At 38.4% G+C, this 22,520-nt stretch overlaps 1 protein-coding gene across 4 annotated transcripts in view; it reads left to right on the top strand.

The window, feature by feature from the left end:
* Positions 1 to 11,610: 11,610 nt before the first annotated feature.
* ATG4C (autophagy related 4C cysteine peptidase) overlaps positions 11,611 to 22,520 on the top strand; it is a 79,866-nt gene continuing 68,956 nt past the window's right edge. The window contains exon 1 of one of the 4 annotated variants that reach the window (XM_045199465.3): positions 11,611 to 11,948. The gene's annotated coding sequence lies outside the window, so the exon portion shown is untranslated. The remainder of the gene's footprint in view (positions 11,949 to 22,520) is intronic. The other 3 variants (XM_045199464.3, XM_045199466.3, XM_024565381.4) reach the window with 3 other exon arrangements.

Genomic DNA, 22,520 nt, shown 5'->3' on the forward strand with positions numbered 1-22,520 from the left:
GATTGCTTATTTCCATTTTGTTTAGTTGTTTCTCTAGAGTTTTGTTCTGTTCTTTCATTCGGGCCATATTTGTCTCCTCATTTGGGCAGCCTCCCTGTGTTTGTTCCTATGTATTAGGTAGAGCTGCTATAACTCGCTTTCTTAGTAGTGTGGCCTAATGTAGTAGGTGTCCTGTAGGGTCCAGTGGCACAGCAACCCCAATCACCCAAGCTGGGTACTTGAGTCGTGCCCTCTGTGTGGGCTGAGTACACCCTCTTCTTATAGTTGAGACTTGATTGCTGTTGGAAGGTCAATGGGAGGGATTTACCTAGGCCAGTCAGCTGCAAGGACTTTGACCACTGACCACCAACCTCTGCCCTCTGCGGAGCATCAGCTGTGTAGAAGTGTAATCCACAGAGCAGGCTTACTTCAGCAGGGCTCTGGTGCCCACTTTTGTTCTGTGTGGGGCCGCTTGGCCAAAGCTATAAAGCAATTTGCAGCAGTTGCTTCTTGTGCTGGTCTTGGAGGTGCCCTAGAGGGGACAGGCTGTGAAGGAAGGCCAGCTGCTATTTGGCCTGGGGCCCTTTAGCAAGGTATGGTGACTCACTAAGGCCAGCTGCTGCTTGTTTGAGAGGATTTAGAAAGATCAGAAGCATGAGCCAACGCAAGTCATTCGTATGGAAAAGGCACTGTTTGCTACTTGGGTGGGCCCATAAGTTGGTGGAGCAGAGTCTCAGGGAATCACCAGGGAGGGCTCAGAAGAGGAGCAATGGCCTCTGCCATCAGTTCTGTCTGGGAGAAAACCGTCCCCCAGCTCTTGCAGTGATGCCAGACACTTCAGTTCCTCCCTGTATGCCACTGGTGCCCTTCAGGCTGCTGCCTTCAGGCTGGTGCTGGAGCTCAGGAGTGAGCCTGATAAGTCCATGTGCAGACCCTTTAAGAGGAACTGCCTGGGGATCCAGAAGTTTCTTCCCTTGACTCAATCTCCAAAGATTTTTACACGAGAAGCCACAGGGATTTATCTTCTTGGCATTGGAATCCCGGGCTGGCGGGCCTGGTGTAGGACTGGGACCCCTCACTCCCAAGACATTCCTCCTGATTTTTATCTACCACATGTGGGTGTGGGACCAACCGGTTCCACGTCTCTGTGTCTCCACCCTCCTACACAGTCTGGATGGGTGTTGTTTCATTAATTCCATGGTTGTAGGACCTCTATTTGACTCGATTTCTGCCAGATCTGAGTGGTGGTTGTTGTATAGTTTAGTTGAAATTTTGATGTGGTGTGTGAGGAGGTGAGCCATGTTTACCTAAGCTGCCATCTTGGAGCCACAGTTCTACCTTTTTTATTTCTAGAAGTTCTGTTTGGTCTTCAAATCTATCTGCCTTTTTAAAACAATATGATTTTTCTCCTTTCTTTTATTTTTAAAAATCACTTAAAACACTCTTATTTCATAGGCCCTATCAAATAATACATTTCCAAATATTCATGGGTTTCTAAGTACTTGTGTTTTCTATTTCACTCATGATAAATTGTTCTGTGTTTTTTTTTAACTGGATTGTGATCACATCTTAAACAGAATAGGAATTTTGTGTTGGCCTCATGTTAGGGTATAAGTGTTTCAGGAAAGTGTGATAATTGCAGTCGATTCCCATTATCTGCAGATTCCATATTTGCAAATTTGCCTACTTGCTATAATTTGTTTATGATCCCAAAATCCACAGTCATGGCCCTTTCTCTGTCATTGGTGGACATACTCGTGCATGGAACTGTGAAAAGTAGGAGTTCCCTGCCCACATTCCCAGCTGAGGTCAAAAAAGGTGACACTTTGCCTTCTTGTTTCAGCTCTCACATGGTAAACAAGTGTCCCTTTCATGGTATGTTTATTGCTATGTTTTCATTTTTCACATTCTTGGGCTTTTTGTTGGCTCTTTTGTTCTCTGAAATGGCCTGCAAGCTGGTGTTAAAGTGCTGTACCTAGTGCTACTAAGTGCTACAGGCTGTGATGTGCCTTACAGAGAAAATACCTGTGTTAAAAAAGCTTCATTCAAGGCATAAGTTATAGTATGTTGACCACGGGTTCAATGTTAATAAATCAATAATACATATCATATAATGTCTTTAAACCGAGATACACATAATACAAGGTTATATAGACAATGAAATGGTAAAGTCATATTAATGCAGAGTAAGTGGTATGTGGGGGGAGGGACAGGGTAGGTAGTTTCAGTGTTACTGTCCAAGCTGCGGGGTGGAAGGAGATGTTTCGGTTCTTTGATTCACTTTATATCAATTACTCAACTTGAAGATCCCTACCATGCATGGAGTCTAACTCCAGGCCTCAAATGACAAAATCCGAAATCTGTAAAATCCACCTCAACCTGTTTTTATTTTCTACCAACATTCCCGAATAAGATAGCAAGATAGCTACATTTACCTCTGGCTTGCCTTCCTTCCTTCCTTCTTCCTCTCTCTTTTTCTTCCTTTCTTCCTTCCTTCCTTCCTTCCTTCCTTCCTTCCTTCCTTCCTTCCTTCCTTCCTTTCTCCCTCCCTCCCTCCCTCTCTCTCTCTCTCTTTCCTTCTTTCTTTCTTTCTTTCTTCCTTTCTTTCTTCCTTCCTTCCTTCCTTCCTTCCTTCCTTCCTTCCTTCCTTCCTTCCTTCCTTCCTTCCTTCCTTCCTTCCTTCCTTTTCTTTCTCTCTTTCTTTCTTTCTTTCTTTCTTTCTTTCTTTCTTTCTTTCTTTCTTTCTTTTTCTTAAAAAGAGGGAGAGAAACATCAATGTGTGGTTGCCTCTCAAGTGCCCCCACCCTGGCCCACAACCCAGGCATGTGCCCTGAATGGGAACTGAACCTGTGACACTTTGGTTCACATGTCAGCACTCAATCCACTGAGCCACACCAGCCAGGGCTCTTTCTTTCACTTTTCACTCAATATATGTTTTCCATATACTTTGTATTGAGAGAGTTTGGAGCTTTTCTTGTTCAAAATATTACCTTTGTTACATTTTTTTCAATTATAGTTGATATTCAATAGGGTTTTATATCAGTTTCAGGTGTACACCTCTGTTACTTTTATAACTAGGAAAACAAATCTTTAAGAATCCCTATATACCCTTGATCACCCAGCTGAGGAGAGATTTGCAATAAATACTTTAAGTACTATAGTTTGCAAAATAGAATATAAACATTGTTACGTAAGGAATATAAAGTAGAAGGAGAGCCTGGGGATTTAGATTTAGACAATTTTAGATGCAAATTCTACTTCTCTCCCTTATACCTATGGGATCCTGAGAAAATCAGTGAACTTCCCTCTGTTTCGCTCAGCTCTACAGTGAGGACAGATGACATATAGAGCTGAGACTAGAATATATCAGGTATTCGCTAAGATGTAATTGACTAAGAGTTTAAAGCAATAGCTTTCAAAACGTGGTCTGCAGACTTCTGGGGTTTCCAAGACCTTTTCAAGAAGTCTGCAATCAATACTTTTTAAAATAATAATTCCAACACTATCTGTCTTTTTCATTACGTTGACATTTGCACTGAAGTACTGGGACTTAATAAACATGATCTTTGTCAGCTTTTGTGTTCTGGAGAGAAATAAAGAATAAATAACAAGAGGAATTTTCTTCCGGGTACCCTTTTATTTTAAAATATATGCATCTGATGTTTTTATAATTTTATTTAAAGTTTTGTGATATCAAGTTTTAATATTAATATCAACTTAATATTAAGTGAGTAGCCTTTTTCTAAACCTTCCTCCAATTGCAAGTTTGAGATTTTGCTTTTAGGTCAAGTGACAAACTGCCACTATTAAGCCTCTTTTCCTCTTCCTCCAAGATTGCTGAATTCTTGAGTCTCCAAACACCCAAAATAGTTAATTTTTTATTGTGCAAGAGAGAAAGCAAGAGAGCAAGACAGACTGACTGACTGACAGGAAGAGAGAGAGAGAGAGAGAGAGAGAGGAGAGAGAGAGAGGAGAGAGAGAGAGAGAGAGAGAGAGAGAGAGAGAGAGAGAGAGAGAGAGAGACTATTTTTAGGTTCAGGAGAATCTGAAATTGGGCCAGGCCGAAATTTAGACTAACAGATGCAATGTTTATGAGCAGTATTTAACTTGCTGTCTTTCCTTGGAAAGACTGTAGGGCAGAACAAGAGAATGGTTTAAACAAGAGAATGGTTTAAAAAAAGGTTTAGAAATAGTTCATAATAACATGGAAATGTGCTTTATGTTTTAATGGCAAGTGAAAAGATCTGGATTAACAATTATGCTGGTAAAATAATCACAACCTTGTCAAACAGACAAATAAAAGTACACTTAGAAAAAGGTATCAAAACATACAGATCAAATGTGACAATGGCTGCCTTTAGGTAGTTTGAACCATTGTTTTGTTTTGTTTTTTCTTACTGCTTTTCTCCCTTGACTACATCAGTTCTGCCACCAGCCAAGTAAGACGAACCACTGTTTTATGTCCCTGTGCCTTAGAGGCCACGCATAAACATACCCACATAAATGATACTAAAAACACAACAGTATCTTTCTCAATTCTCAACCTGACTCTCAGCACTCATCCAGTGCAACCCCTCTCCCTAAACATCTGTTCTCGTGACTAACACTGTTCAGGCCCCAGGGAAATGCTTTTCCACATTCCTTGCCCCACAAAAGGCAACTGTGTTCAAATGCCGTAATGCTGGTGGCAACATCAAAGATAAACACTGCTTCAGGGCCTGGAGAGGATTTGAGTGGAAAATGTTTGGATGGGAGAAAAGACTTTATCAAATCTGTTTTCTCACTATTTATGTATGCATTGGATTCTTACGTAGCAAAGAATCACTTTGCAGTACAGCTAGGCATTCACTGTCTTGCTTTCATTCTTATTCCAATTTGTGGTTGCAAGATACTTACTAATTAGCATGGTATTTGCAGCCATTGTGTGTGGTGACTGTGGTAGATATTTCTAAAACGGCCTCCAACGATTCCCACCTATTTGAATGTATGCCCTTGTGTAATCATCTCCCCTCGAGTGTGAGCTAGACTTAGCGAATTGTTTCTAATAAGTGCAGTACGGCAAAAGGAATGGGATGTTAATTTCATGACTGGATTTTAAGACTGACTTCCTTCTTGCTAGCAGACTTTCTCTATTGCTTTCTTGGCTTACTTGCTCGGAGGAAAGAAGCTTGCTATTGTTGAACAGGCCCATGGGGCAAAGAACTGAGAGTGGCTATGGCCAAGAGCCAGGAAGAAACTAAGGCCCCTCAGTCCAACAACCTACAGAGAACTGAATCCTGCCAACAACCACTGGATGAACTTGAAAGCACATTGTTCCCCAGTCTTGCCTTCAGATGCCATGCCCAACCAACACCTTGGTGGCAGCCTTGTCCGAGACCAGGAGACAGACAACCCAACTATGTCAATGCCCAGATTCCTGACCCACAAAAACTGTAAGGTCAAAAATGTTGCTTTTTAAAACCACTACAAGCTGGGTAGTTTGTTATACAAAATACATAATACAGTGGCCGAGAAACGTTTTGCAATTTTAAATATTATACTCTTTAATGTATAAAATCCAGGTCTAAACATACAAAAATATTAGTTATTATAAAAATGTGATTAGTGATGTTGAACATCTATTCATGTACTTATTGGCCATCTGTATGTATCCTTTGGAGAGATGTCTATTCAAGTCCTTTGTCCATCTTTTCCTTGGGTTGTTGTCTTTCTGTTATTGAGCTCTAAGTTCATTATATGTTCTGAGTAGCAGACCCTTTGCAGGTATATAATTTGCAAATATTTTTCCCATTCTGTAGATTGTCCTTTCATTTCCTTCATCATGTCCTTTGATGCATAAAAGTTTTTAATTTTGAAGTTCAATTTATCTATGTTTTCTTTTTTGCCTATATTTTTGGTGTCCTATCTGAGAAGCCATTGCCAAGTCTAGGGCATGGAGATTTACTTATATGGTTTCTTCTAAGAGTTTATCATTTAAAATTTTATATTTAAATCTTTGGTACCTTTTTAGTTAATTTTTGAATACAGTATGAGGTAGGAATCCAATTTTATTTTTTTGCGTGTTGAAGAGACTTTTTTTTTTTTTGCCATTAGTTGGTCTTGGCATGCACTGCTTTTTTTCTAGTTTTCTTTTTATTGTGGGAAAATACACATAACATAAAACTTACTATTTTAACTGTACAGTTTTAAAGCATTTGGTACATTCATACTGTTGTGCAACAATTACCACCACCCATCTCCAGAACTTATTTCATCTAACAAAACTGAAACTCTGTTCCTATCAGAAGGTAACTCCCCATTCCTCTGTACCCAGCCCCCGGGCAACCCCCATTCTGCAGTGTGTCTCTGTGAATGTGACTACTCTAGGGACCTCATGTAAGTGGAATCATATAGTATTTGTCTTTTTGTGACTGGCTTATTTCACCCAAGACATATCCTTGAGATTCACCCATGATGTAGCATGTGTCAGAATTTCTTATTTTTTAAAGGCTGATGATATTCCATTGTATCAATAGACCATATTTTGCATAACTTTTCATCTGTGGATGACACTTGGGCTTCTTCCACCTTTTAGCTATTGCGAATAATGCTGCTTATGACTTGGGTGTACAGCACTCACTGTTTTTTACTTTGGAGAAAAACTTTTCCCAGCAGCTCCCCAGCAGATTTGCCCGTACATCTTACTGCTTAGAATTATGTCACATGTTCATGCCTAAACCAAGAAAGTGGCCACAAGAAAGGTTGGGGAGCTCTGTTGGCTAGAGCACTGTCCCCGTATGTCAAGGTTTCAGGTCTGATCCCCGGTCAGGGCACATACAAGAATCAGCCAATGAATGCATAAATAAGAGGAACAACAAATCGTTGTTTCTCTCTCTCAAATTAATAAATAAAAAATTATTAGAAAAAGGAAGTAGCCACAATGTTTGATTTGGAGTCTAAACTTTAGATAAATCATGATTTATGTCTTAAAAGGGCTTGGGAAAATATCCCTCCCCTGAAGCTCCTGGCTTTGAGGAGGAGGGTGCCTTCCATTACAAGGGAAGAATGTGAGTGTTGTACGCAAGTCAGTTACCCTCTCTGCTGTCAAGACTAGTGAGAGCTACGCACACACAGGGTTAGGGTCAACCACAGATTTACATGATTTCTGTTTTGAAACCTTGAGGCTAGCGAATACTATCTCATACTCCTGTCATCTTTCATCATCTTTCTTTTTGTATTCTCACCTGTGCTTCCCTTCCCATGGCTCAATCTCCCACTGCTTTTCTCCTGCAAAATAGTTCCATACTTTCTGATGCTCTTATTTTCTACATCCTTATTCTCCTTACAGAATTCTTGCTTTAATTCCTGGTCTTAAGGAATACTGACTCTTCTCTGAAGATTCTATCCCCCTGTAACTTTCTTGAATTCTTGCTTTTGTTTTTTTGTTGGTCTCATTTATTCATGAACACCGCACCCAGAAATGAGTTCAGCTTTCTCTTCATTATTTAGTGTCATATAATTCAGTAGTCCTTTGCTTTAATGTAAAAATCCTGTTCCCTAAAGAATTTCATGACATGTGCATACTCATTCTCCGCCTTACCTCATCTCTGTCACATTTTGGCTGGCTGGTTACTAGCTCAGATTCTCATCCACTTAGTTCACAATCTTGTCTGTGCCCGTGGTTTCAACTGTCACCTAAGACTGATGACACCTCACACTAAACAGGCAGCTCAAATCTTCTTTTAAAGCACCAAATCTAATTGCCTCCTGGTCATTGCTATCTGACAGCTCCAAAGCTTTCCCAAGTCAACTGAACGTGGAAAGTTGAGAAACAGGAACCTGGGAATGTCTCTTCATTCCTTCTCTCCCTCATATCTTCATTCTATTATCCTAATATTTCTGTCCATTTTTCTCTTTCCTTATCACTATTTCAGATATCTTTTTTTAAAATCTGAAATATAAAAACAATCTCCCAGCTGGTCTTTCCAGTCAAAGCCATTCTCCATACTACTGCAACCAGCAGCCTAAAATGCAATCTAAGTATGTCATTTCTTCAGTAGTTCCTTTTATAACTAGGTGAAAGTCCAAGATTCTTATCGTAGTATGCAAGGCCCCTCTATGAAATGGCTTCAGTCTGTCTTTCCAGCCTTGTATCGTACCACTCCCCCACTCTCCTGCTCTAGCTGTAATGAACTTGTGGGTCATCCTCAACTGGTTGAACTTCCTTCTTCTGAAGCTAGTTAATAATTATTTTTGTCATTTAAGTGATCTCAGTATTTCCTCCTCTAGGATCCCTCAATTTGAGAGTAACTGACACTCCTTTTTGTCATAATGCTTTGTCCATACTTCTGTCATAACATTTATCTGAATTCTCTTCACATTGCCAGGATTTAGCACAGTGCTCAGTGTTTAATAAACAGTAGCTGTGAATCGATCCTGGGCTGCATTTCAAGGTTAAGGTTTACTTTGTAGCACCTGTGAAGTGGGACTATGAACGGAAAAGAGGATAGAATAACATTGCACTTACGAGGGAAGCTGAGTCCACTGAAGAGGCTTTCAGAATTATGGGGACCCTATGCATGTTTGTAGGTCAGGTAAAGGGGGCAGTGGAGAGAGAGAGGTGGAAGATACAGGTGAGGTGACAGACATAAAGTTACTTGGAAAGGAGGAAAGGTTTCACCAAATTTTGCCTAAAATAATTTTTTATACTTTCAAAGTCTACAAAGTATTCACCTCATCAAGGCTGAGTTCAGTTCATTTTATCTCAAAATAATATCCTTGATCACACATTCACTGTACACATTTACGTATTAAACAGAACCTTCACTTTCCCCTAAGTCTGGGAGGGGATGGATAAGAAGTATACTAGGTGGAAGTCAAGGATTAAAAGTTCACAAACAAAAACCTGAAGCTCTATCACACTTTATGCTTCTAGAGTGGCCAACATGCTTTCAAAGTATACCCATGGGCTATGACGACATTTTAGAAAAGGCTTGATGTTTGAAATAAATGTGTTACATAGATGTATATACATAGCAGTAAATTGCTGTCTTTATTTTTATTTATTTTTTAAAATATATTTTGATTATGCTATTACAGTTGTCCCATTTCCCCCCCTTTATTCCCTTCCACCCTGCGCACCCCCCTCCCACCCGCATTCCCCCCCTTTATTTAGTTCATGTCCATGGCTCATACATATAAGTTCTTTGGCTTCTACATTTCCTATACTATTCTTCACCTCCCCCTGTCTATCTTCTACCTACCATTTATGCTACTTTTTCTCTGTACCTTTTCCCCCTCCCTCCCCACCCACTTCCCTGCTGCTAACCTTCCATGTGATCTCCATTTCTGTGATTCTGTTCCTGTTCTAGTTGTTTGCTTAGTTTGTTTTTGTTTTTGTTTTACATTCGGTTGTTAATAACTGTGAGTTTGTTGTCATTTTACTGTTCGTATTTTTAATCTTCTTTTTCTTAGATAAATCCCTTTAACATTTCATATAATAAGGGCTTGGTGATGATGAACTCCTTTAACTTGACCTTATCTGAGAAGCCCTTTATCTGCCCTTCCATTCTAAATGATAGCTTTGCTGGATGGAGTAGTCCTGGATGTAGGGCACACGCCTAGGTTGCAGGTTCCATCCTCATTCTGGGCATATATGGGAGGCAACCTATTGATGTTGCTCATTCACATCAATGTTTCTCTCCCTCTCTCTAAAAAAACCAAAAGTTCATGTTACAATACTTTATTTTCCATTCTAATAAAGCTCATATCGGCTTTTCACTTCCCTTGAAATCTTCCCTAATTATCACAACGGTGCTTCAGAAAGACCGCAGTGCTTCGGCGGAGTGCTTTGCCCCAGCAGCACTCATGGAATATTTGGTGAACTGAAATGAACATCTTGTCCAATTTTACCTCTTGCGTGATTGGCAATTGGCTGAATTGGAAAGCCAAAGACACATTCAGAGGAGAGAATACTGCTAAGCACCGCAGCTGCAAGAATCTCTTCTAAAAACCTAAATTCTGTTACATAAATTACGTATTCTTTATACTCTCTTCCACTTTCATTCATCCAATTGAGCACTGAAACTGCTTTAGAAATATGGGCATCAAATATTTAGCATATTTTTAAAGCTTTCTTAATAATATCCCTAATAAATGGATGCAATTATGTATTTACTACAAACACTTATGAATAGCAGATAACCTAATTATAGTTTATCATTACTTCTGAATCATTCCAAAGGAAATGTTTTCTCTCTGTGTATTGTTGTTTTGGTGCATGAGTATGGAAAGCAGCAGACTGTTTTCCATGATCATAGATTTTAAATATTTACTTGCTAGTGCTGCATAATTTAGCACACGGGAGTGGAAAAGCAGTTTGTATGGTAGCTGATGCCATGTCAGTGTCAGCGAATGTAATTTCCCTCTGTGACTTACATGTGAAGTTGTAAAAATGAAAACTGTTCTAGTCTGTTTTCTTACCAATTAACATTTATTTTGCTATAAATCCATAGAACACCAGTGTTTGTGGTACACACACTTTTATTTTGTATAATGATTATGTAGTTTATTATGACAATCCAAGCGTTGTTTCTCATGGCCTGTTAATGCACAATATCAAAAATGAAACATATTCATTCTCCTAATCCAAGTGTTAATGAAAGTAACAAAAAGGTAGCCGCACAGCTTGTTTGATTCATGTTATCAGCCCTAAGAAATCTAAACAGAGTTCTGTGTTTTAAAATATGAAACCACAAGCTATATCTAATCAGGCAAGAAGGCAGTAATTTTGTTTGCTCAATCTAATAAATTTGTGATTTTGGCACATTCTTTGAGTGATCAGTTACTTGGTTGTCCTACTACATAAAAGAAAATAAATATTCTAGTTCCCTGTTTTTGTGAGAATAATGAAAAATTATTTCAAACCATTTTACACATTAAAAATTAAAAAACATTTCAAATTTAATTTTGAACTTTTGAACTCTGCATCCTGAAAAGTTTTCTTCCCCATGTGGTTTCATAGTCAGGTAGTACAGCCTGTTAATTTTTTTGCTTTTAACTCTTACTACAATTTTCCACGCAACTCAGGAGCATATCTGTCCTGTTCCAACAGGATCTTGCAGTACTACTACAAAATGACATGATTACACTGTGCAATAATTTAGTATTTCTCTGAACATCCCATATGAATGAGCAGAAAAATTTTCATTTCATAAAATGCCCTTGCAGACTGTCGTGTGTTTAAACCCTTGAAAATTAGCTGAAAATAAAAAACGAGTACACACATTCCATGACATTTTAAAAAGTATTTACCTATAGTCCCAACTATAGTTTCATTTCGAGTACCTTCGCAATAGGTGAAGGAAGGAATACTACTATTTTTACCAAACCGGTGCTCGGCAGGAAGGTCTACATTAGTCTGAGGGGTTTAATGGGTCCTCTGAAATTGCACTTGGCGTCTCCAGGCATCAGGAACAGAGTGAAGAATGAGGGGTGCAGTGCACACTGGATCTTGTAGTTCCTGCGACAGAGAGGGGGTGGTGTTGGATGGCATGGTGGGAGTTGAAGTCCAATTGTTCAACAGGAACTCGGGGCAGGTCGACTGTGGTTTGTCTATTGGAAACACTGTTTACAGATAGATACTTTCCTTTGGTTCTGTGCTTGCTTTGTTGGCAATCTTAGCGGCTGGGGTGGCCAGGGGAACAAGGAACGGATGGAGTCAGCGGAGCAGGAATTCGTGGGCGGCTGTTATTGCTGCGGCCAATCGAAGCAAGCTAGTGCTCCGGAAGTGGCTGATCTACTGGGTTTTATAAGAAGGCTGTCCCTTTTACTACGGTGGCCGGGGATCTGGAGGTGGCTGTGGCCGGGGAGCTGAGGTTGGAGCGTCTGCGTGTGTGCAGGCTGTTTCTGCGGCGGCTTGCGCTAGAGCTGCAACGTTTCCCGGGTTGGTGGCTCCTGCATATTTTTGACACTTCTCCCGTTCTGTTTCGGTGAGGGGATCGACTTGAGGCTAGGGGAGTCAGGAAAAGGTTGGGAGTTAGTGTGTTGGTTCCCTAATGACCGGGTTTCTTGGGGTTCTTGGGGGGTGCCCTGCCCTCAGTGGAGACCCTGTGGCCAGCAGTTTGAACTCTGAGGGTTTTGGTTCCTCCTTCACTTCTTTCTAGTGTCATTTGTCTTCTGACTTGCCCTTTCTGGGCTCAGAGCTAACCGTAAGCCTTCCTGTGGGCAGCTGTTCCTCCTCCTCCTCCTGTGGCTCTCCTTAGGCGTCCCAGGCACGACCTCTTGTTTCCTGCGCTATCCATCCATTTAACTCCTTTCCCAAGTCTTCCTACTGAAGAAGACAAAAGGGGGAAAAAAAACCCCCCTCGCCCCGCCCCCTGCCCAAACCAGATTCCTGAGATCGCAGTTTTCTCATTCCTAACTTTCTCCTCTATTTGGCCTATGTTACTGCTTCAGACCTTTAATGCTTTTCCATCTAGACTAACTTTCAGGCGCTTCATTTGCTTCTTGCTTCACCCTCAACTTTTCCACCTCCATCCACACGCAAGGGCTTTTTAGGTTTAGCTTTTTACATTCTTAAGATTGGTAAAGAGGAAAGACATGAGTGGTCAACTCAGCATGTCTACTTACCGGGTTTATATTTCGTAAGGGTTTTTTGGCTTAGTTTTGTATTGATTATTTTCCCACATGGAGTCACTTTTTACCCTATAAGTTAGAGGTGAGTATGTGGCCTCACATCTATTTGTATTAATTAGATAGGATTTTTTTTTTTTCATTTGCAGACCTGGAACATACATCCCCTGTGGAATTTTGCAATGGTTTTGTGACAGTTGATATCATATAGACTAAAAAGAATACTCTTTCCTCCTTGGTTGCTAGTGATCTGTAATTATTGGGTTGGCCAAAAAGTTTGTGACTTTTTTTCCCATGAAATAGAAGACACACTTTTCATTTTCACCAATAGCTTTATTGATTTGGATATTTTGAGTATGTCGGCTATCTCCCACAATAGGCTTCTAGTGGGTGGAGGCCAGGGGTGCTGCTAAATATTTTCCAGTGCATAAGACAGCCCCACAGCAAAAAATTATTTAGCCAGAATTTCGGTAGTACCAAGAAACTTTGCAAACCACTTTTGACACATTCATCAGTCACGGCACCTTCTCCGTACACTGCACAAATCTTTTTTTGCATTTCAGTTGTGTTTTCACTTTTCTTGAAGTAATAAAGCATGATATGCTGAAAATGTTGCATATTTTCTTCCATCTTCAATATTTAAAAAAATCACCAATTTTGATGTTTTTTTTTAAATGCATGCTGATATGATAGCTGTCACAATACAATTTAAAAAAATTGTTTCCAATGAAATTTAAGACATCTAAGCAGTACTAGTGCCATCACACAGAAAAAACTAAATGGACTTGTTGGCCAACATAATAGATTATGAGTCACTGAAAGTACCCAGAGGGATTGGGAAAGTGTTGAATGGTAAAGACTGTATATGGTCCAATTTACACGTCAATAAAGCTTCTTCCCTGGACAAGGAAGTGTTTGTAATTAGCCCAATAATCTGTTGCTATGTTGAATTTTCAGTTCATTTGCTGTAAAATTTTGGGAATAGTTTGAAGTTAAAAAGTAGCCAGTATACAGAATTTTGTAGTTTAGTAAAAAGTTAAAAAAACTCCATTTAACTGATGTTCTTTTCCTGTAAAATGAATGCAAATACATTAAATATTTGTTGGTTGAAGTTGTTTTTGAGGTATTTCTGTATATTTTGACATCTGGTGAAACAGCATTGTATATTATTCACTGATGTTTTGTAGACAAATTATTATAGTTCCTGGCCTTTTGGAGACCATGTAACCCAAATAAGTTTGCAGCTTTTCTATTCTGATTACTGCACTATAGAAATTCTAATAATGAAATTATTGTTTTTCTTTAAGCAGTAAAATATAATCTATATGTGTTAATAAAATATAAATATTAACACCTGTATTCTGTCAAATTAGGATTATTTCTAATTAATCAGAAATTGTTTTAGCCATGTAATATTTGGGGCTAAGTATAAATATTTCATAATTAATTCATTCATGGAATTCTTTTTTTTTTAATCCTCACCTGAGGACATGCTTATTGATTTTTGAAAGGGAAGAAGGGAGGGAGACAGAGGTATAGAGAAACATCAATTGGTTGCCTCTTGTATACACACTGACTGGGGACAGAACACACAACCTAGGCATGTGCCTTTACCCGGACTCAAACCTGTAACCAACTGAGCCACACTGGCCAGGGCCACTCCTGGAATTCTATAGTGAATAACTGGTAAGAGGCTTAGTGTTATGCAAACTTTTTATATTTTTCCTGAGATTTTATCATTCAGTAGGCATTTATTGAGTACTTTTTACTATTTAACTATTAACACAAAATCATCAAAATGTTTATTGAGAGCACCTCTTGTCTTCAGTCTGCACTAGGTGCTATTAAAGCATTATTGCATTTAATCGTTATAACAATTCAGTGAACTACTGAATGTTATTTACACTTAGCAGAGGAAGAAACTGAAGCTCAAAGAGTTTGAGTTATTTAGTCTAGTTCTTTACTTTCTCCACGGTGAAGACTGGTTCACACAGTTTTAAATACTTGTTCTCTACTCTGGAATATAGAAAGAGCGTTAATTCAATAAATAGTTGGTGAGCAGCTGTTACATACCCAGATACTCTTCTCGGTGCTGGAGATAAAACAGTGAACAAAACAGATAAAAGCCCTGCTGTTAGGGAGCTTATACTCTGACAGAATGTGTGAGATGTAAACCTTCATCTCAAGCCTTCAAGAAGCAGAAAATAAATACAGCCCATACCCATTTCGATTTTATGTGATTTAGAATGTTAAAGTTGAAAAGAGGTTAACTAGGGGAGATTTCATGAAGGAGATGAGATTTGATCTGGAACTTAAGTAGCGAGTAGGGTTTCGGTAGGTAGAAATTGGAAGGAAAGTAATTCCAGCTAGAAGCATAGAATGAACAAAATTCTGAAGTGTAGTGGAGCGGAGATAGAAGGAGGGACAGGTAACTGGACTGCTTTGTATTTTCCGTTTGTTGCACATAGAAGGTGCAGTGTTGAATTCGAAACAAATTTTTAAACGAATGACGCTAGAACAAGAGCTCAGCTATGAGGCGATGAGGAATTAGGTAAGGTATATTCAGTGTAAATGTGGTAGGAATGGAAGAAAAGGATGGATTTGACAGCTCGTGGGTGAAGGAACCACTAGGCTCTGTTAATTATTGGGTGCTTGGAGTAGGATGGTGGCCAAAGGAGAAGGGAGGCTAGGTTACCAGGTTTCAACTGAGTACTGTAGATTTTCCTATTTGATCAAATCATGAGATTTTAAAAATAATTCCAAGATACATCACTATTTTATGAGCTCCTATGGAAAAAATATTGTCAATTAAAGATTGTCAACGCTAAGATGTATGCAATTTCAGAGTTACAATGTAAAATGATGAAATAAGGTACTCCTTATGATGGTTAGTTTTTGGACTATTTTGGACCAGTTTTTTTGATTTTTTATACATAAATTTGTGACCTTTGACATGCATTCAGTCATTTAGCATTTATTTATTAACTAGGCACTCTTCTAGGCCACAGTGATATAATGTCAGTAAATACAATTTCTACCCACATAGACCTTCTGGTGTAGCAGGGGAGGCAGACATAAATCAAATATTCCATCAAAGAAATTTAAAGTTGCATCTATTGTAAGTGCTATGGAAAAGAACTTGGTATAATACAGAAGAAAAACTGATTACAGAGGGGATGAGAGCGTGGATGGGAGCAGCCAGATGACAGCTAATATAATACCTAAGACAAAGTGGTGGTGAAGATACATAGAAATGGATGGATTTTAGAGATGTTTAGGAGGTAGAACTGGGTTGATAGACCGTTTATAAGAAAGGAGGGGGAGGGAAGGGCCATCGCCACCACTAGCTTTTTGGCTTATGTAACTGGATGGGTTGTGGTATAATTCACTAAGATAGAGAACGTTGTAAGATGACCAGGTTTGGCGGGACAGGCTTTGTTTGTTAATGTTTTCTTTTTATTGTGGCATCAGTATTCGAGGTTAATTTCTTATTATTCTTTTCCCTTTAGGTCATTGTTTCAATTAAGTATATCTGAGGAATGGTGTACCTGAAATAAGTTCAGTTTTTTTTTTTTTTTTCTTGAGTGAGCAGGGATAAAGTTCTAGGTGAAAGCATTTAGAAATATGTTGGTATTTGTTTTGAATTTTGTATGTAACATTCAACCATATATATGAATAGTTAACTGAGTAACAGTTATATATCACGTTTATTTTCACTTGAGACTTGGCAGTAAATTCAGCATCTAGTTAAAGTTTAACTTTATTCAGTTGGTGCATATGTAAATATAAATGTGTACTGGGGAAAAAAGACATGCTTTTAAATTTTCTTCGGAATGTCCCCTTTGTATAATTTTTGACAGACATTGAATCAATACCATCAGTTTATTATTTAAAATTTACATTTCCTAGTAATGCAGTGGAGTGTGCAGAGCAAAGAGCATGGGCTTTGGAGTGGGACTGCCTGGGCTGAGGGCGTGTTTTGCTCTTTACTAGCAGTGCGGCCTTGCAGAAGTTATTTTGTTGTTTTAAGCCTTTTTTTAATCTATAAAACGAGGATGATAATAGTACGTGTCTTACAGAGTTGTTGTGAGGATTAAATGAGATGATACATATTCATAAGTTAACAAAACTTCTGGTGCAGAGTTTGTGTTTATTAGTATTATTAGAGTGAAATGGTGATCTGAGATCACCATTTCTGTGACAATGTTTTAATTGTACAGTTCCTTATAGCTAATAGATCTCAATTGGAAAAAAGTCGATTTGAAGAAAATATATAAGATGCTTTGCTTATTCACAATCATACTGGAAGAGTCATCATATGTCATCTTTCACAGATTCTTATCAGAGGTTATGTTTAATCTACCGCTATTATGGGAAATTCATGTTAGATTGGTTTGTTTATTACTTCGTATTTAAGATTATTGCTTTTATTTTTAACTAGCCTTTCTGAACTTTGTATTGTACTTGCTTTTCTATCTCATGGATAGAGTGAAGAAGTAGTTAGGATTTATCAAGGCTCATCAGCTGCTCTGAAGTCAGCTTTATTTCCACTCTTCCACTTTCCCTCACCTTCCTTTCATTTGTTTCAGACCTATATGAAGTTGAGGGAGGAGTACAACAATATTGTAAATGCCTCCGATTTACTGGTAGTTAACAATATGCCTCACTTTCTCTCTTTAGATATGTACATACACACAAACACACTTGCACTCTTTTTCTTCTTGCCCAACCATTTGAAAGTAAGGTGGAAGCATCGTGACACTTCACTCCTAACTACGTCATCATGCATCTCCTACGAACTAGGTAGGACACTCACCTCCATAACTATCATGTCATTAGCATACCCAAATAATTTAACCTTGGTATGATAATATTATCTAATGTACTGGCCATATTCAAAATTCAAATCCCCCTAAATGTTCTAGTAATGTCCTTATAGCTTAAAAGAAAATTGAATCTGATCAGAGATTATGAATTGTATTTAGTTGTCATGTCTGTTTTCTGTTATGTAGAACAATCTCCACCTTTCTTTTTCCTCCTTTCTCCTTTTCTTTTTTTTGGTCTTTTAAGGTGTTGACTTTTATATATATTATATAAATATATATATATATATAATATATGTTTGTTTATTTATTTGTTTTTAGAGAGAGGGGAAGGGAGGGAGAAAGGGAGAGAAACGTTGATGTGAGAGAAACATGGAGAGTCAGTTGCTTCTCGCACACCCCTGAACAGGAACCTGGCCTGCAAACTAGGCATGTGCCCTGACTGGGAATCGAACCAGTGACACTTCAGTGTGTGGGACGATGCCCAGCCCACTGAGCCAACACCAGCCAGGGCAAGATTGACATTTTAAAGAGTCCAGGACAGTTGTTTTGTAGAATGCCTCTCAAAATGAATTTGTGTGATTGTTTCCTCAGTTTCAGATTAAATAGTATTTTTTTTCAAGACTGTTAATTACATGGGAGATATTGTAAACTTTCCATAGCCTCACATCAGGAGTAGTATAAGGATGGTTTGTCCCATTATTGGTGACGTTAAATTCCATCACTTGGGCTAGCCAGATTTGTATATTTAAAACGTATCTTTTTCCTTTGTACTTAATAGTTAATCTACAAGGGTGATACTTTGAGATCATTGTACATTTTGTTTTCCAACAATTTATTTTTCTATTTAGTGGTTTTAGTAGCTGTTGATGGGCCTTGCCTGAGTCAAGCATTGCATTGGTGGTTGCCAAATAGGCGTTTTCCAATTCTCTCAATCCTTCTATGTTTGCTAGCTGTCTTCTTGAAAGAAGAGGTATTTCTCCTTTCTTTTTTTATTTTGGTATCACTATGTACATAAGGATTCTTTTAAAAATTTTATCTAATGTGTTATAACCTGTTATAACAATTCTTCTTGATGATTGAATTGTCTCTCATTTGGTTAGTCCCTTCAACCTGGTTCCCCTGGCCTTTATATGTCCACATTGGTGTCTGAGCACATTCTCAGTTTTTATACAATGAGATGTTCCAGGCTCACCTTGTATACTCCCTGCTTGAGACCTAGAACCAACCATTTTACCATGGAGCCCTCGTTCAGTTTAGTGGGAAGGGGTACTTAGAAACCAGAACTTGGGCAGTGACTGTACAGGTAAGCCTTGAGCAATGCAGGGGTTAAGGGTGCTGACCTCTGTGCAGTTGAAAATGCACGTATAACTTTTGACTTCCCCAAAACTTAACCGCTTGTAGCTTACTGTTGACTAGAAGCCCTAATGAAAACATAAACAGTCAATGAACAAATATTTTGTGTGTTATATGTATTATATACTCACAATAAACTAGAGAAAATGTTATTAAGAAAATCATAACAAAAAGCACATTTAAAATATTCATTGAAAAACTTCATGTACAAGTGGACCAATGCAGTTCAAACCCGTGTTGTTTAAGGGCCACTGTTCTCATGGCTCCTGGAGTATTGTTGTTTCCAGGCCTTGCAAATGGGGGGACACACATGCACACACTGAATTTTGAAGCAGTCATGAGTTTATGGGGTACCGTCAGTTCAAATTCAAAACCACAGAGTTCATCTTCACCTTCTCTTAGTTCATGTTGTGTTTCCCTTTTTTTACAGGGAGAGTTCTGATTCTCAACCACATCTTATTTTCACTCATCTAATCTGCCCTACAACACACATACGTTAGTTTTGGAATTACTCTGCTGAAACTGCCTCCACTAACAGATTTACCAAGTAAAGATTTCTTTGCCATTTTATGTCCTTCGAATACATCCCACTAAATATGTGTAGTCAAAGTAGGTGTTCAAAGTTATTTGAACTGTATTTTTCTACGTAATTATGTATGTCATCAACATAAAATGTTATTTGAGAATATTATGCTACCTGATATAAGTCAGTCAAAAAAAGCTAAGAACCATGTGATTTCCCACATGTGGGATATAAAACTGAAACTCATAGGCACAGACAACAGTACGGTGGGTACCGGGGGGTGGGGGAGTGGGGGGTGGGTAGTGAAGGTTAAAGGGGCCGAGTGTGTGGTGACTGTGGGAGGTGGGCACACAGTGTGGTACACAGACGATGTCGTAGAGGTGCACACTTGCAACTTGTATGATCTTGTTAACCAATGACTCCCCAGTACATTTCATTGAGGATAAATAAATAAAATATAGTTAAGTTCCTACTAAACTACTTTTTAATAGACTTTTTATAAAATCAGTTATCTGTAAAACTCCTAAAGTAGGCACACTGTGTTAAAACTTTTATCATATATGTAGTTATAGGGAGCTCCAGATAGAGAGTACGCAGTTGTTATCTTTGTAAGGCTTTAAACTCGTAGCTCTGTTCTCACACTGATAGAATATTATTTAACATTACAAATGATTAGAAAAAATGACATCAACCAATGCCATCTGAAAGCCAAAACAATTGTGTTTGTGAACATTTTAAACAATGCTCTTCTTTTGACTGATGATACAATTCAAGCATTAATCTTTAACAATAGACATAATTGTTTAGGGTACTTTAACTCATTCCTAAGAAATGTGGCTAGTGTTTTTCTGTATTTACACCCAGAATAGAATGATTTATGTTATTTGTAAGCCTTATTCTTTGTATTTGGAGCATGCCAGCTGTGTTACTCCGTAACACATACAGTCACACATATTTTTCATGTGTAAATATTTTCATTGGGGAGGGGAAGTATTTCTCTTACAAATTGTAACACTTTATTTCTATTGTGAGACATAAGCACATAGAGTCTGGAGTTCTGGTTAGTTACAAGCATCTTCTTATTAGAATGGAAGGTTAATGAGCACACGGGAGCTGGGTTTCATAATTCATTGTATCTCTCATAGTGCCTTACTCAAGTAACCAAATACTTGAATAAATAAATGTGATTTTTTTATATTTAAATGACATGTAATTACTAGTCTCAATAAAATGGACATACGTTTTTCTTGGCAAAAGTAGTTAATGGAATGGGACTTGGAAAAGAGCTTATCATATTTACTTGTTACAGACCTCAAAACTCATTGCGTCTCACACTGAATTCCCCATCTTCTCCTTAACCTTCTCCTCTTGGGTTCTCTGTTTCTGTTAATGGCAACATTATCCTCCTAGCCATCAGACCTGAAATCTCTGTATGTGGACATATAAATATTCAGATATTTGTATAATGTTGCTAGTTCTACCATCTCAGCTCGTTGCTTATATCTCCTTATTTCTTATCCCCTTACCAAAACTCTGATTAAGACCCTCATTACCACTCATGTAACAGTTGTCTGACTAAGTGAAGGAGTTGAGAATATTAATATGGAAAAGAGACAGTGAAGATGGGGTGGAGTAGGAGGTGTGTCTTTAAATATCGGTTAGGCTATCAACTAGAACAGGGATTAGGTTAGAGGGCACAACCAGGACCAGTTAATGGAAATTAAAGGACACCTTTTGGTTCCATGTCTTTCAAGCAAGTGTGGTTATTTAAAATTAACCAATATCATGTAGATATATGGATACTCTAGAACAGTGACATTAATAGAGAACAAATAGTTTCAAGTAGTATCAAGCTTGTAAACTTATAGCTATATTTTCAGCTCAGTATAAAGCTCTTTAAGTACTGAGCTCCCTGTTCTGGAATTGTTCACACCGAGGCTGGGTGAACACTCAAGTGTGTTTGTAAAGCAGATCTAACCTACTATATTAAATGTGAAACCTGATTAGTGATTAGTGTGTCTGAACCAGACAGCAGATCAGGTTCCTGGGGATGGGAGTAATATTTTTTCTATCTTTCAAATTTACACATTTTCTTTTGCTGCTCCTCAGGAAGCCCAAGCACTGTAGGTTAGGAGCATTTACTGATAGATTGAATATATAGTGTGGGAAATACTTTGTAAGCTCCCTTTCAATTCTGAGATTCTGACATCCTTCAATTCTCGTAAAGTTTAAGTGATTTGACTCAATGTTACTTTTTATATGTAGACTGCATATTTAATAATTTTCAAAGTTGCATTTTAAAATATGGAGGTTGCAAACATTCATAGTTACCTTGGACTCATCAGAGGTTTACCACGGTCCTGACATAATTAAAATAGTTTATCAAACTATAGTAGATATTATGTCCCTGTTAGAGGTAACACTTAAGACAAGAAATGCTTAAGGCAGCCCAGATATCATTAACAATTCTTACCGTAGTCTTCAAGTGAGTGGTTGAAGTCTTTTAAACTCTATCCCGTGTAGTTGGTTACGAGGACGACTTTACAGCCTGTGAGCGTATAATGCCCAGTGCTGCACCAGTGCTGAGTTTTGCCTGCTGGGACTTGGTCCAAGTCATGTGCGAGGATAAACGACTGTCTGCTCAGTGTGTAGTTAGTTTCTTCCACACATGTTTTTACTTTTTCAGTGTAAGAGGACACATAAATAGTACATTTGATTTACGTCATCATTGTAAATTAGCTGTGCAGTGAGTGTTTCTAAGTGGAGGATGTGATCCTGAGGAGGTCTAACAATGTTTATAAGATGTTCCCTCGAGGTAAAACTACCTTATTAGTCCTTTCGTTAGCAGCTCTTTATTCTTTTTATCATATCAGGTTTCCGAACATGTGTGTCCTGACTTATGTTGCTGTTCCTTTTCTTAGTCTTTTTGTCTTTATCTCTTACTAATTCTTAGCTCTGGAAGGGGACAGTCCAAATAAATGCAGTGTTACAGTGTCCTCCTTTTCTTTGTATTACCACTTAAAAAAATAACCATGCTTGATTTATACACTGAACACAAAACCCAGTGCCTGAGGATGGATGACGGGCAAGTACAGGTAAAGAGAGGGAAAAGAAATGGATACAGTATTTGATGTTTCTGTCAACAAAGAACTGAGATGGGGAGACGAAGTAAGAGCAGAGATGACAGATCAGCAAGTTGAAAGACATTGAAGGTCAGACAAGGGGTT

Source organism: Desmodus rotundus, chromosome 3 (genome assembly GCF_022682495.2).
Source record: "Desmodus rotundus isolate HL8 chromosome 3, HLdesRot8A.1, whole genome shotgun sequence".
NCBI lineage: Eukaryota > Metazoa > Chordata > Mammalia > Chiroptera > Phyllostomidae > Desmodus > Desmodus rotundus.